Here is a 16,271-nt window from a genome sequence, read left to right as displayed (position 1 = left end):
CCTTTTCTGTCCCTTCACATTTCACCCAAGCTGGAAGTACAGCAGCCACTCACAGGCGCCATCCCACAACTGATCATCACAGAAGCTTTGACTTGTTCTATTTCCAACCTGGGCCAGTGCCCCCTTCCTTAGACAACCTTGTGGCCTCTTGCTATCAGGGGCTCACCATATTGGTGTCAGACTTAATGCAAACTCCAGATGAGCTTAGCACACTGCAGCTCAGAATCCCCAAACTCAATCAATCCACCAGCTTTAGCTTTCCACAGAAGCAAGGGATTACAGGAATACACCATCACCATATATCTTTCCCATTACCCAGGATGGTGCTCTACACATGTATTCTCCAAAATTTCAAGCGCTTGTGATTTCTTCGGTGTGGGTTCTTGTCCACAGACATACATCATAGCTCCTCTATGACTCGGCAGAAATTTTTTGTGTTTACTGTGTGTTTCTGAAAAATGCATCACCTGAGAATAAACTTCTCCAAATTTAGCTAGGATGGTGTTCTGAAGGAAAATCTCTTACCAGGTCAATTCTTCAAGTCTTTGCAGCTTGGTAAGACTTGCTCCAGCTTACAATTCTTCTGAAACAGTCAAAGTCATCTGCATGGTATAATGACGTATCAGAGAACACTTTAGTGAAGGCTTTTTAGTATTTTTTAATGAAGTGGAATTGGAAAAAGGGATCACCAATTTTCCCTATAATTGTGGTCCATGACCATTCTGATTAGTTTTTAATTGCAGGTAAATGGAAGGTCCAAACCTCTGATTTCATTAACATATGGAGCTCCCTATATGGAAATCCCTTCTACTGATGGAAATTCCATCTATTACTTAGAGTATTTCGAAAGTTATTTGGGGTATTGAAAATAATTTGCTGGGGCAGCCAGGTGGCACAGTGGATAGAGCACTGGCCCTGAAGTCAGGAGGACCTGAGTTCAAATCCGGCCTCAGACCAAACACTTGACACTATCTGTGTGACCCTGGGAAAGTCACTTAACTTCAATTGCTGAGAAAAAACAAAGAAAGAAAAAATAAAATAAAATATTTTGACCCTGGTCACACTGCTAGTATTTGTAAGAGGCAAGGCTTTGAACCTAGGTTTTCCTGACTGCAAGGCTAGCCCTCTATCAACTACACATCATTCAAATAGTCATACTACTACTAAACACTAGAAGACTTCCACCCAAGATGGCCATCTGAATGATTGGAGGCCTGCAACTCCCATATAATCTACTCCAGCAAAACCTTAAAGTTCACACTAGACTGAATAATGATCAAGAAATCAAATGAGAAATTTCCATCTCAGAAATGCACAAAAATTTGGCCACAAAAATAGGGGCAAGAGGAAAGGGGAATGCTCAAACAAACAAAGCAGAAACAGAAGTACAACACATGTATCCAACAAAGCAGCTTTGTGTTCAGACATAGCAAGAGTGGAAGGGTCCCTTGACAAAGCCCTAGAAGGGTAAGAAAGACCCCCCAGAGTGGGGACATTGGAAGTCCCAGGAGCAGCAAGGAGTAGAAATCATAATACACCAACCAACATGGTGCTGTAGCACGAGAACAGCCCAAGTCTAGGTATTCTGAGGTCCTTAATACTGTGTCTTAAGATTCCAGAGAGGTCCCTGATGATCCAGTGTCCAAAACCACATAGGTTCAGGAGGGTCTAATCCTAGATTGTTGAGGTCAGTATAGAACTCAGGAGATTCAGGTGAAGATCAAGCAAGGATAACCATTCTACCAAAAGTATAGTTCCTGGCCTAACATGATGCTCCAATTCAAAAAGTAAAACTAGAAAGGTGAATAAAATAAAGAAAAACACCCAAAAGTATAAAATAATAATGTAAAATGTAATGCAAATGTGCATCAATATGCAGATCTAACTCCTTAACAGCTTCAAGTAGAAAATCAAAGGAAAAATGGATTTTCCAAAGGAATTACCTGTCTACCTAGAAGAAATGGAGTGAGAGACAAGAAAGAAAGAAACAAGGAAAGAAAAAAGAAAGAAGAGCTCTGCAGGAAACATTAGGAAAATAAATAGCTTAGAAGAGAATGTAGTAAACCTTACTCAAGAAATGGATTCTCTGAAAGCTATGACAGATTAGCCAGAGATCAATTACTGTATGAGACAGCAAGAAATATTAGAACAAAATCAAAAGATTTTAATAGAAAAAATAATATAGATATTAAGACAATTGACTTAGGTAACTGGGTTGAGGAGAGAAAATTTAACACTCACTGGACTTTCTAAAAACTACAATGTGAAAAAAAAGCCTCAATGTTATATTTCAAGAAATCATAAACAAAAACTGCCCAAATCTATTAAACCTAAAGGACAAAGTAAAGGTAAAAAAAAAAAATCAGCTGATCATCTCCTGAAAGTAACCCTGAAATGAAAAACCTCAAAAAGTGACAATAAAATCCAGAGCTCCCATGTCAAACAAAAAATACTGCAACAATCCAGAAAGTTCAAGTACCAAGGAATTACAGTCCACATCACACAAGACCAACAATGTGTGCTAAAAACAAGAGATCTTAAAAAACAATATTCCAAAAGTCAAAATATATAGGCTTAAAATCAAGAATAACAACACCTGAAAAGCTGAAGAAGGGTGGGTGGTAGATGAATCTTTAATGTAATAGAGGACTTTTAAGAATTCTTGATGAAGAGAACTAAGTAGAAACTTTCAGATACAAACACAAGAATCCAGAAAAAAAGAACAAAGGTAAATTTATTTGAGCATTTGGAAGAAGCTGCATGATGATGTAATGTTAACATTCTAATAGAGAGAGAGAAGAAACAAGTATCCCTGAAGAACCTTAATGTCATTTAAAGGGTATTGAAGTGAGAATGAGAAATAAATAGATAGATAGATAGATAGATAGATAGATAGATAGATAGATGAATGAATGAATGAATAAATAAGTAGATAGAAAGATAAATAAATAAACAAACAAACAAGGGTACTGGGGTAGATTGGTTCTGTTTTGATGGTTTTAAGAGGAAGTAAGAGAGGGCAAAAGGAAGAGTACACTACTGTAGAAAATAAGAATGGGGGTGGAACTTGCAATTTCTCAAAATTGGGATGCACAAAAGGAATATTCAAACAATATACAAATATGGAGGAAGGGATTGGGGGAGTGGTATCAAATGATCAAATGAACTTCACTTTTATCTGAAAGGACAAGGGAGGGTTTAACACACACACACACACACACACAATTTGGGGTACAAATACATCAAACTCAACAAGAAACACAGTTAGGTTTGTCTGTCTGCTAGATGGCAAAGTGAATAGGTCTGGAGTCAGGAAGACTTATCTTCCTGAGTTCAAATCTGGCCTCAGACACTTACTAGCCATATGACCCTGGGCAAGTCGCTGAACCCTCTTTGCCTCAGTTTTCTCATCTTTGAAATGAACTGGAGAAGGAAATAGTAAATCACTCAAGTATCTTTGCCAAGAAAACCCCCAAATGGTGTCACAAAGAGTCAGACACAAGTGAAAATGACTGAACTGAATTTTTTTAGCAGCTAGGTGATACAATAGATAGAGTGCTGGCTCTAGAGTCAGGAGGACTTTGAGTTGAAATCTGGCCTCAAACACTTACTAGCTGTGTGACCCTGGGCAAGTCACTTAACCCTGTTTACCTCATTTCCTCATCTATAAAATGAGCTAGAGATGGAAATGGAAAACCACTCCAGCATCTTTACCAAGAAAACCTCCAAATAGGGTCATGAGGAGTCAGACATGACTAATGGACAGAACAACAATAAGAAAACAAGTGGGAATGGGAGGAGTAAGTTAAGTAAGTTAAGAGGGAAGACACTATCAAGAACAGAATAATCACAAGCAAAACAAATTCTCCAATCCTGAAGAAAAGATTTAAGAGGAAGGAGGGGATAGGAGGAAAAATGCTAGAATCTAAGGGATGCCTTAACTTGCCTCTTAGACACCAGGAGAATGCATGAACAAATTGTGGTATATGAATGTAATGGAACATAAAGAAATGATGAAAGAGACAATTTCAGAGACTCCTGTATAGCAGTGATTCTTAAATTTTTGGTCTTTGGACTCCTTTACATTCTTTATTATAGATTTCAAAGACTTTTTACGTAGGTTATAGTTATCAATATTTACCATATTAGAAATTAAAATTGGTAAAATTTAGAAATACTTATTCTTTCATTTTAAATAACAGTAATAAACCCATAACACGTTAACATGATAAATGCATTTTTATGAAAAATAAATGTTCTCCAAAACTTTAGTGAGAAGAATGGCATTTTCTACATATTTTCACAAATCTCTTTCACAAACCCCCTGAAAGGGTCTCAGGGACCCCGAAGCATCCTCATACCACACTTTGAGAACCTCTGCTCCATCATTACAAAATGATACAGAGTGGAGTTAGCAGAATCAGAACAATTTATATAGGGTCAGCAACATCATGGAAAAAATAAAAAAAACAATTTTGAAAGACTCTGCTAAAAGCAATGGCTGACCATTTCTCCAAAGGACCTATGATGAAAAACGTTCATTCCTGACAGAAAGATGATAGACACAAAGAGCAGAGACATATATATTTTTGGACACAGCCATTGTGCAGACTTGCTTTACTTGACTATGATTGTTTATTACAATCATAGAGCCAGGTTTTCTCTCCTCCCTTTTACTTTGCTCATGGGGGGCAGGGGAATAGATTAGCAAGAGTAATGTCAAAAGAAAAAGAGCGCAATTACAATGTTTTTAATGCACAGAAAATAGGTCAGAAAGAAGCCCAGACCAGTTGGATGATGCTAAAAATAACATGTAGAATACATTATATACTTTTTAAAAAAAGAAGCAATATAAAACAAAAATTTACAGATTCATACAAAAACTTTATTTTGTTTTACTACATGCGTGGAAATGCTCTATTTTGTGCTTAAGTTCAGATAAAAAAAAATTAAGAAATACTATAAAGGCCCTGACACAGCATTTCAGAAAATGGTACCCCACCCTCTTTTTGTCTCCACCCCGCCTCTCACTTAGCTAACTTGGTAATTGTCCTTCCTATCCCTTCATTCTTATCAATTCCTATCAATGGCATCATCAGCCTCCAACTCTGTTACACTGGGAGTTTTCCTGGAGTACTTTGCCTCTGTGCCATCTACTAATGTGGATGTCTGAATCGCCACAGTAGTCCAAGTCCCAGCAATCATTCCTTGTTCCTTGCTTATTGTACAACTGAAGAACCAAAGTATTTATCCACCTTATCAAGAGACAAGAATAAGAAGGCTTCTCAGAAATTAATATAGAATACCGCCCCAGAGAATCTACCTTGTAATGATGGCATAATAGTTTTTCCCTCCTCACCTCCCCCAATAAATTTTGAAAACTCAACCAACCAATTATTAGCGATTTGCTTTGCTTCATGTTGGATCATAAATTTAGAGCTGAATTGGAACTTAGAGGTCATTTGTTCTAACTCACTTTTTAGAAGAAGAAACGAGAGTTGTCTACTGCAATTTGCCCAGGATCACCCAAGTAGTAAGTGACAGAGCTGAGTTTGAAACCCGGGACCTCTAGCTCTAAAACTAACATTCCTTCCACTCTAGCATTTTGTATCCCAGCAATAAAATAATAGATATAATAATGATACTCTTAAAAGTATGTTTGTAATTATTTTTGCGAACAGAGTTAACATAGTAGTACTAAAAGAAAATACTAGTTAAAAGAAATTTATGGTAAATTACTTTGTAAAGCAAATAAGCACATGCTAATCTATTTAGAAATTCAGATTTTCTTTTATTTTTATAGCCTATATATTAAAGTTAAAGAACTATAATGGCTATTTCGACATTTTAAATACACTGAACAATTTTAAAATTTTTATGAATTTTTATTGAAATTGGCTGATGATAAAAAAAATTCTGAAAATGGGACAGCTAGGTAGTGCAGTGGAGAGAGCACCAGCCCTGGAGTCAGGAGGACCCTGAGTTCAAATTCAGCCTCAGATACTTACTAGCTATGCGACCCTGGGCAAGTCACTTGACCCCAATTGCCTGCAAAAAAAAATCCTGAAAACAACTTAATTTTGTTCATTCTTTTTGCTGGTCACAGACAATTTTTGAGTATCCGTTCTAGATCCCAGGACTTTCCTAAGTCCCATGACGTACCAAAAAAAAAAAAAAAACAATGGTCACTCCCCTCACGAAGCTTACAGACTTGCTCAAGATGATAAACTTGGGGGCTAGGGGATGTACAGTAGAAAGAGCATTACCTCTGGAGTCAGAGAAAGTGGATTCATATTCTACCCGTAAAGCTTATGACCATTGTGATCTTAGGCCAGTTATTGACTTTCCTCTGCCTCAGTTTCTTCATTTGTAAAATGAGGGAATTGGTATAGGAATGTAATGGAATGGTATTTTGCTTTAAGAAATGAAGAAAAAGACTTTTTTAAAAAGCACGGGAAGATTATGAAGTTAAAGTGAGGTGAGGATGAGGAAAATAACTAATTATACCATAACATCAATATTCTGAAGATTTAAGAATGCTGATCAAATAAATAATCAATCATGATTCCTAAGGACTAATAATGATAATTAACATTTATATGGGACCTACTATGTGCCAGGCACTTTGCTAAGTATTTTACAAATACTGTGTCATTTGATCCTCACAACAACCCTGGGAGGGAGGTGCTATTATTACCCCACTTTACAACTGAGGAAGTTGAGACAAACAGAGGTTAAATGACATAGCTAGTAGGTGACTGAGGTGACATGTGAACTCAGGTCTTCCTAACTCCAAGCCCAGTGCTCTGTCCTCTATGCCACCAAGATTCCCCTAAAAAAGAAAAATCCTGCTCATCTCATCACAGAGAGATGATGGGCTAATATGAAATAAAAGAAATACAGGCTTGGATATGACTAATGTGGGATTTCATTTTACTCAACTATATCTACGTGATAAAGGGGTTGTGTACTTTCTTTAAAATAATGATTTTTAATGCATAAAATACATAGAATTACAAAGAAAACTAATTATATTGAAATATAGTTACCAAATCATTAAAAACAAAACAAAAAAAAGTTCATGGATGGCAGGTTAAGAACCTTTTACCTAATAGCTAACATTGATATGACATTAAAAGAGTTGGCAAAGTACTCTACATACATTATCTCACTTGATTCTTCACAACAACCCTACGAGAAAGATATCTTAGTACTTTTCAATGGGCTAATTTTCTTTTTTTTTTTGTTTAAATTCTGCTTATTAAGACAGCAGTAAATTGCCATGTAACTTCTCTACAAAGGAAGACTTATATTTTATTTGATGTGAAATACTGTACATGATTATTAAAATATAAAACTCATTTGATGATAGATGACTAATTCTTCAAATTAAAACATTTTTGTATAATTGTAGGCCTGTGGAGGGGCTGTGCTAAGTGTGCCCAGACACACACTAATGTGCCAGCACTCCCCTCAGCATGATGGAGCTGCCAGCATTGAGTGCCCTAGGGAGTAGGCAGTCAGCTTTCCTAGGCTCTGGGGACTCTCATTGCTTCAGCTGAGCTAATCCAGCTTCCCTCTTCTGCTTCCCACTAACTACCTCTCCCCCACTTCCACAGTACTCTGATGAGAAAGGAAGAAGATGATGAGATTATTGGATTGGTCTCTCTGAAATCCAAAGGAGTTGCTGGTCTGCACTGATGGAGGGAAGCTCTGAACCGAGATTTCCTTGCATCAATGAAATTGCAGCTCCAGACCAAAGGGGAAAAAAAATGAAAGAAAGCCTGTTTGCAAACAGAATCATAGAATTTTTGCATCAGAAGGGACCCCAGATATCATCTCCTCCAACCCAACCCTATATAGGATTCAATAGGCAAGATAAATTCAGTCTCCATTTGAAGATCCCAGAGGTACAGGTCATTCCAATTTTACATAATTATGTTAAAAAGTTTTTTTTCCTGATATTTAGGCAAAATTGGCCTTTCCAACTCTTACTAATTGCTCACTGTGTTGTACCCTGAGTTTAAACACTCCTAATGCTGCAGAATTGCCAGATTCCTCTGGTACTCTGTTCTCTTTTGAGTATGTATTCCCTTCTGGGTGTATCATGTCTCTATTCTGGGCTAACCATCTCAGTTTTGAGTGTAACATTATCTCTGTTGGGTATTTCTTCGGGTTTCATGAAACCAGGTGGGGCAGCAAATGCAAAGTGGAGCAAAATTCTTCCATACTCACTATGATCCCATATTTCCTGTTCCTATTGTAGCTAAACTCCTTAAGAAGGTTATCTATAGGAGATGCCAACACTTCCTCTCCTCTTAACTCCTTATAATCTAGCCTCTGGCCTTATGTTTGAGCCAGTGGTCTCTGACTTGTCAAATCCAATGACCTTTTCTCATATCCTCATCATTCTTGACCTTTCTGCAGCTTTTGACATTGTCAATCACTCTCTTCTTTTTACTTTCTCCTCTCTTTTGGTACTACTATTTTCCGACTGATCCTTCTCAGTCTCCTTTGCTGGATCTTCATCCTGGTCATACCCACTAACTATGGGTGTCCTGTAGGCCTCTATCCTGGTCCCTCTTCTTTTCTTCCTCTATACTGCTTTAGTTAGTGATTTCATCACCTATCATGGATTTAGTTATCATTCCTATGCTGATGATTCTCAAACCTACTTACCTAGTCCTAATTTCTCTGCTGTATGGTGCAACGGTTTGAGAGTACTTGGCCTGAGGTCAGGAAAACGAGTTCAAATGCAACCTTCAACATTTATTAGCTTTCTGACTTCTGCTAAGTCTCCTAACTATCCTGCCTCAATTTCTTCAACTGTAAAATGAGGATAATAATAGCATCTACCTCCCAGGATTGTTATGAAGAGTAAACGAGACCAAATCAGATAATATTTGTGAAGTGCTCACCACAGTGCCTGGGACACAATAGGTGAATAAGAAATGCTCTAGAAAGAACTCTAGGTTATGTTACTCATATGCCAACAGAGAGGTGGTGGACACAAGGTGCATAGAATAAGTTTTACTGAGGCAGTTGAAAGCATAGTGGATAGTTGATAGAATGCTGGACCTAGAGTCAGGAAAACCTGAGATGAAATTTAGCCTCAGATACTTACTAGCTTTGTGACCCTGATCAAGTCACTAACTTCTGTTTGCCTCAGTTTTCTCAAGGAATCAAACAAGATATTTGAAAGAAAAAAAAAAGAAGCACTTAGCACAGTGCCTTGCACACAATAGGTACTATATAAATGCATGTTCTATTTTCTTTCCCTTCTGCTAACCTCCAAACTCATGTTTCCAACTGCCTTTCAGAAATCTTGAACTGATGTCCAGTAGACATCTTAACCTCAACACAGCCAAAACTGAGCTCATTATCTTGTCCCCGAACACTGCCCCCCTTCCAAACTTCCCTATCACAACCATCCTCTCAGTCCCCCAAACTTACAATCCAAGTGTCATCCATCAATCCTCACTCTCTCTCATTCCTATTTCCAATCTATTACCAAGGCCTATTGATTTTACTTTTGTAGCATCTCTCTCTAATGCACCTTCTTCTCTCTTCTGATACTGTCATCACCCTGGTACAGGCCTTCACCTCCACATGTCTGGACTATTACAATAGCCTACTGGTTGGTTCACCTACCATACCTCTTTCTCTGCTCCAGTCTATCCTCTATTTGGTTGCCAAAGTGACTTTCCAAATGCACAGGTCTGCCTATGTAACTCGTACATATTAAACTCCAATGGCTCCCTTTCACCTCCAGTATCAAATACATTTGACATTCAAAGCCCTTTATAACCTAGTCCACCCCCCTAACTTTCCAGTCTTTTTACACCTTAATTCCTGCCCGGTACTCTTTGATCTAGTACCACTGGCCTCCTGACTGTTTCTCAAACAAGTAACTATATCTCTTGGCTCAAACATTTTCTCTTGTCTCCCATACCTAAAATGCTCTTCCTTTTCATCACCTTCCTTGAAGTCTAAGCTAAAATCCCATCGTTCCACAGGAAGCCTTTCCCAATACCCTTTCAATTCAAGTGCCTTCCCTCTGCTAATTATTTCCTATTTAATCTGTATATCACTTGTTTGTACATATTTGTTTGCTTGTTCCTCCCCCATTAGACTGTGAGCTCCTTGAGGGCAGTGACTATCTTTTGTCTTTCTTTGAAAGCCCATCACTTACTTAGCAAAGTGCCTGGAACATAGTAGGCTCTTAATAAATGCTTATTGACTGACTGACATAAGAAATGGACATGGTTTTAACAATGGAAAAAACATGAAAGAAGATACATTATCATCTGAATTGCCACTACACCCCAAGGACCCTGATCCTTTTTATCTGCCCTTTTTCTGAACCCTCTTTTATATGTTGTCTCTTCATTAGAATATGAACTCTTTAAGAGAAAACATTGTCTGGCTACTCTATTTGTATTTCAGTGCCTGTTGGGATGTTTTGTATATAGCAAGAGCTTAATAAATGTTTCTTCATTTATTAGAGTCAAAAAATTTCTTGTAACTGATTTCAACTATTACAGAGCATTCCCACAACTCTTTTTGAGCACTCTCCCCAAAACAACAACAACAAACAGCAACAGAAAAGTTTTGTGGAGGCATAACTATGTAGCATACTTTACTTCCAAAACCCTTTGCAACTGCCAGGCAAATGAAATTTCAGGGCCAGATAAATAACAAAAGCCAAGTGAAGAAGACAAGGTCATTGCCTTCCACTTTCCTGGCTCAACTTCCTGTCTTTATTATGTATCTTTGCCACTCATAAATGAGGAAATAGATAAATAAAAAAGTAAATGAATGAATAAATAAATAAAAGTTGGTTGTGTGCTATTTTCTGGTCAGTATACCAGATATCTTGTAAACTACAACTCTTTATTTCCCATGCTATAAAAGGCTTTCTTGAAGATCAATCGTCAACATTCATGTCCTAGATGTTTGAGTGACTATAGTTAAAAGCATGAAGCAGTAATGAAGTGAGTAAAATATAAAAGGATGTCGAGAGAGAGAGCTACAGAACAGAAAATGGAGCAATCATTGAGTGTGTGTGAAGAGACCGATACTAGCACCCTAGAATACTAGGGTTGAATGTCAGGAAGAGAGGATGTCTGGAGATTGAGCTCTAGAGCTAATGCTGTGTTCAAAGTAAGTGAGTGAATCTTAAGTTGTCAGTGTGGGAAGAGTGAGTACTAGGGTGAAACAGAGGAAGGTGTCCACTGCCTATGTGGATGGAAAGTCTACTGTCTAAAAATGAAAGTTCAGGGAACAAAAATGAGAAGCACTTGGACTCTTAGGCCAAGAGAATCTCTGTTTAGCAAAACCCTTGCTTTCCTGCATCACCGAACTAAAAAAGAATGTTTAATGTTTAGTCAAGTTAGATTTCAGTCTCAAATAAGCCACACTAAAATCCCAAACAAACCATGTACTTACATGTGGGTGGGGAGCCCAGGGAGGATAATCTATAGAAAGGAAAAAGATTTTTTAAGAATGGAAATTTCAGAAACATTTGTCTGTTTTCAGTGTAGGCCCTTGATTAAGGATCTCATCAACAAGACAGATTGTGAAGCCTTTTGGTTTTATGTCATAGAGGCCAAGGAACTCTGGCATCTTCCACAGGAAGAAGAAAGAAAAGTAAAGAAAACAAACAGGAGTGTTGGAGGAACTGTAAGCATCCAGAACCTGGCACCAGAATTGGCAGCAGTTGGATTTTCTTTGGAGGTTATTAATTTTGTAAGCCAAAGATATTAAAATTTGACTTCCCTTTTCAAGTCTGGAAGCCACAATGCACAGGTCTCTTGCTCCAGCCTTCCCCAAGGGCCATCTTTTATCCAACCTAAACCTCACCTCTTTGCTGGCTCAGATTTGAAGAAAAGAATCCATTGGCCAGGACCGATTTGTATTTGTCGTTTATTGCAGGAAAGTATAAGTCAGTGTAAATCTAGCATTCTTCGATAACCATGCATTGTCTGAAATGCATAAAACACTGCATGTTCTCAAAAAATCTGATTCTAATTGTGTACCTGAAAAACAGGACCAAAGCCCTTTCTCACCACCACCACCCACAAATCATTTTAACACTGACTCACTGTCTACTCATCTTATGTTGTTACTCTTGCAATAAGGCCAGATGTCCCCCATTTGAAGATCACTGAAGGAAATTTCATACCCAAAAGCACACCAAGTGAGATCACACTAGTGATCATGCTGATTTCCTAGCCCTGGTGTGAAGTTAGATTTGGGTATGTTTTGCAGAAACCCTGACATGTAGATCATAACAAGTCAACAAGTAGATAGACTGCTTCACAGGTCCTTTTCACTGAAATGGACTTTCTAAAAAAAAACATAAAAAAATAAATTCTAGAGCATAATGTTTTATACTTATCAAAGAATTTCCCATTTACCAATGTTTCACAGTATCTACTCTGCAACTTATAGTCTTAAAGGATTGTCTGTGGGCACTAAGAAGTTAAGAGAATCTCCTAGGGTCACACAGCCAATATGTATTAGAGGCAAGACTTGAACCCAGGTCTCATGGCTCCAAGATGAGTTCTCTATGCTCTATACCAAAATGCCTCCCCCAGCTACCTCTCTATCTCTTTACCAACCTCCCTACCTACCTACCTCCCAACAGCTAGGACCCAATTAGTATAACTAATGAATCCCCTAAAGTGGGATTATTCAATTTATTCAATTACTCAAATTCACACTGCATATTTCCATTGAGTTGGAACAAATTGCCATATTTCATATAACTTTAAATAATGTGAATTTGAATATATGTGAGCACTTCAGGGAATTCATTATTCACACTAATTGGAATCTCTCTCTCTCAACTTAATCTATTCATGTATAATAAAGTAAATGTATTATATATTCCATGTTGAATATTACATTATATATAACATTATTTTCCATTACTCCATCCTTGTGTTATCATCAATGGCAAAAGGTTTCGTTGTTGTTGTTGTTGTTGTTGTTTTTGTTGTTGTCGTTGTTGATGTTATTGTTGTTGTTCCCTTGTGACATATGGATACCTGGCTATATGATATTTTTTTCAACATATAAATTCTCTCTATCAATGCACATCAACTCATCTGCAGCTTTTTGTCTTAGAAAGTTGCCTGATGGCCCAGAGTGATGTAGTTAGTATGTCAGAGGCAGGATTTAAGCCCAGGTATCGCTGACTTAAAAGAAATGATCCTATTCACTACACTTTGCCATGCTGTCTTTCAATATATTTAAGTTCATAAATAAAATATATACAAAACAAAAGCATCCTGCTTACATCTCCATGCATATTTTGTAACGTAACCATATGATATATCATGTATTAATGTGATTTTTCTAATTTTTAAAATATGCCTAGCTTGGGTCCTTACCCACTGTTTGACATCAAACTTTCTGTCTTATTGACCTAGATAATAATGTTTGCATTACTTGAGCAAAATGGCTGAATAGATCAGAATGCTGGACTCTGGAATAAGGAAGAGTCAAGTTTAAATCTTCTATGTGATGTTTCTGTCTATGTGGCTTTGAGCTGAACATACATCTATCTATCTATCTGTCTGTTTATGGTAAAAAAAAAAAGACTAACTCTCAGGTTAGATTAATAGAGAAATGATGGTCAGAACAAAGGATATTATAAAACCACTATACTCTATCTTTGATATCCTTGTAAGATCACATACGGTGTACTGTGCGTAGTTTTAAGCACCACAAATTTGGAAAGACATTGAGAAACTACAGCATTATTAGATGGCAACCAGCATGGTAACAGGACTAGGATCTGTGTCATATTGAAAAAACTGAGGATATTTATCCTAGACAAGAGAAAACATTAATAGTACATGATAGCTATTTTTAAGTATTTGAAGAATACTTAAAGTCTTTTAGAATAGGATTGGATTTATTTTGTTTGTCTTCAGATGTTAGAACTGGGAACAAGTTTGGAAGGTGCAGAAGCAGCTTTCAGTTCAGCAAAAGAAGTAACTTCCTAAAATTTAAAGTTGACTAAAAGAGGAATGAGCTCTCTTACAGATAATGAGTTTCTCATTACTAGGGATATTCTGAAAGAAGCCAGATGACCACTTGCCAGAGATGTTTTGGAAGGGATTCCTGATCAAGTACAGGTTGGACTAGATGACTTTTGAGGTCACAATTTCTTCTGAAATTCCATGGTTATATAAGACTCCAGATCTACTTATTGATAGTCTCATTTTTCCCATCATATAATGGCTTCCTCCCATGCACAAAGTATCTAACTTAAGTGTTGTCTGTAGTAGATTTTCACTCTCATTTGGAACTTTCCCATGCTGAATAAACATATTGAGCCATATGGAGATCCCTGCCCCATTCAAGGATCTCCAGGGCACAGCCAAAAGTGTCTCTCTCTTAACTTCATTTACTTAACTTTTTATATGCCCTATAACTATTTCTATACTTCCACTAATACATAATTTTGGCATCGCACCTAATTTTCCCCACCAACCAGCAAGCTCCAAGATTGTCTTGCAGCACCATTCACAAAGCTAATTCTAAGGATATACAAGCTAATTTTAATTATTTACGAATTTGTATCCCCAGCACCTAATAGTACCTGGCACACAAAAAGAATTTAAAGCTTATTATTAATTGTTATTAAGGCAATTTGTGAATATGTCTTTTTAGGGAGGCTGAGAGGAACAAAAGAACATGAAATACATTTCAAATTAAAAAATAAGCACTATGCAATAAGCTAGAGCCCTGGACTAGTACGTGTGAGGCTCGGATTCCAGTCTTGATTGTAGCAAACTAATTACGCAACCCTAAGGAAGTCAAGTGCCCTGTTCTGTCCTCTATTTTCTTAAACACTTTTTTTTTTTGGTGGGGGGACTGGGGTTAAATGTATTTTATTTTATACATCTTAAATGACACGTTTTTAAAAACAATGCCTCCACTCCAAATAAATCAAGGTCAAAAATAAATGAATAAAGCTCAAGATGGCATCAGTCCAAGTTTGTCCAAGTCCTGGTGTTGTGCAGATGACAAAAAGCAGCAGCCAGTCGTGATGACAGGTGGTTCAAAGTAATTAGCTAAATTTGTTAAGATTTCTCCATTTCTAAGCCATCTTTAAAGAAAATCGTATATGGAGTCACACCATTGTCACGGAAGTCCAAGAAAGCCACCATGCCATCTGGATTCATGTTTTCACCTATGAAGAGGTGATAGTTTTTAAAATCAGCAAGGATGTGTTTGATTTGTTCTGCAGCCCCCATCATAAAAGGTTTTACTCTGTCTGACTTGTGTTCTTCAGGTCTGCATTTGATTGATTTCGGGTAGTCTTTGATGTACTTCTCATAGGATTCTTTTGTGAAACTAGCTTCTTGAAGATGACGGCTTATTACTATGTCAGCTCTAGTGATAACAGTGGCACCTGTTCCTTCACCTTCAGGACCTTCAACAGAGGCATTTCTGCCAATGAGTGAATCATCAATGGTACCCTCTGTCCTACTGACTATCCTCCCCTCTACCTCTAGGAACAGCCAGTTCATGATCTCCCGGATCTTGTAAATGTCAGAGAACATCTCATCATGGTTGATAAGGTCCCGGTAGAAGATCATGGCGGTGGAAGGAGGGAGGAAATGGCGGCGATGCCAGTGCTGCAGGGGCCCGGAGCTCAATGTCTCTTATGCACTTCTTGCACTAGATGATTTCTCAGATTCTCCCTTCCTCTGAAATTATGATTCTGTTCTATGATATGCACATTCCCCTGTATTAACACGGAAAATTAGTATTGACGGAATTGTGTAACAATGCCTATCCACAATCAGAATTATGATTTTGCAAAATTCATTCTTTTAATTAATAGAAATAATACCTATGTTACAGAAACATCAGAGTATCAGGATTAAGGTACTTCTACCCTTTTGTTCATAATTCCTCTAACTAGCCAGGGAATTTAAAATTGAGCATAATTGTTTACATAGCCAGATTTATTAGTAAAGTATATACAAATAGCATAATTACAGATGCTTTCTACTGTCAGGATGATGATAGGACTAGAAACCTATTTTGTTGTCATACATTTCCTGCTGTAATAGAATGCTAGCTCCTTGAGGGTTGAAATGATTTCATTTTTGCCTTCTTACCCCCACTGCCTAGCAGAGTGCCTGACACATAACAGGTGCTCAATATGTTAGGGGCTCTCTGCACTTTCACTTCACAAAGGGATGATGTGAATGGAGCACGTGCCTATCCATCAGTCGTCCTGAGCT

The 16,271-nt window shown here is 37.5% G+C and overlaps 1 pseudogene; it reads right to left on the bottom strand.

Annotated features, from left to right (window-relative positions):
* Positions 1-15,098: 15,098 nt before the first annotated feature.
* LOC114033149 lies at positions 15,099-15,669 on the bottom strand (annotated as a pseudogene).
* Positions 15,670-16,271: the final 602 nt, after the last annotated feature.

The sequence above is a fragment of the Vombatus ursinus genome, unplaced genomic scaffold (genome assembly GCF_900497805.2).
Source record: "Vombatus ursinus unplaced genomic scaffold, bare-nosed wombat genome assembly UNPS02006779.1, whole genome shotgun sequence".
NCBI lineage: Eukaryota > Metazoa > Chordata > Mammalia > Diprotodontia > Vombatidae > Vombatus > Vombatus ursinus.
Note: the sequence above shows the minus strand (reverse complement) of the source record. Positions and strands in the feature narration are given on the sequence as shown.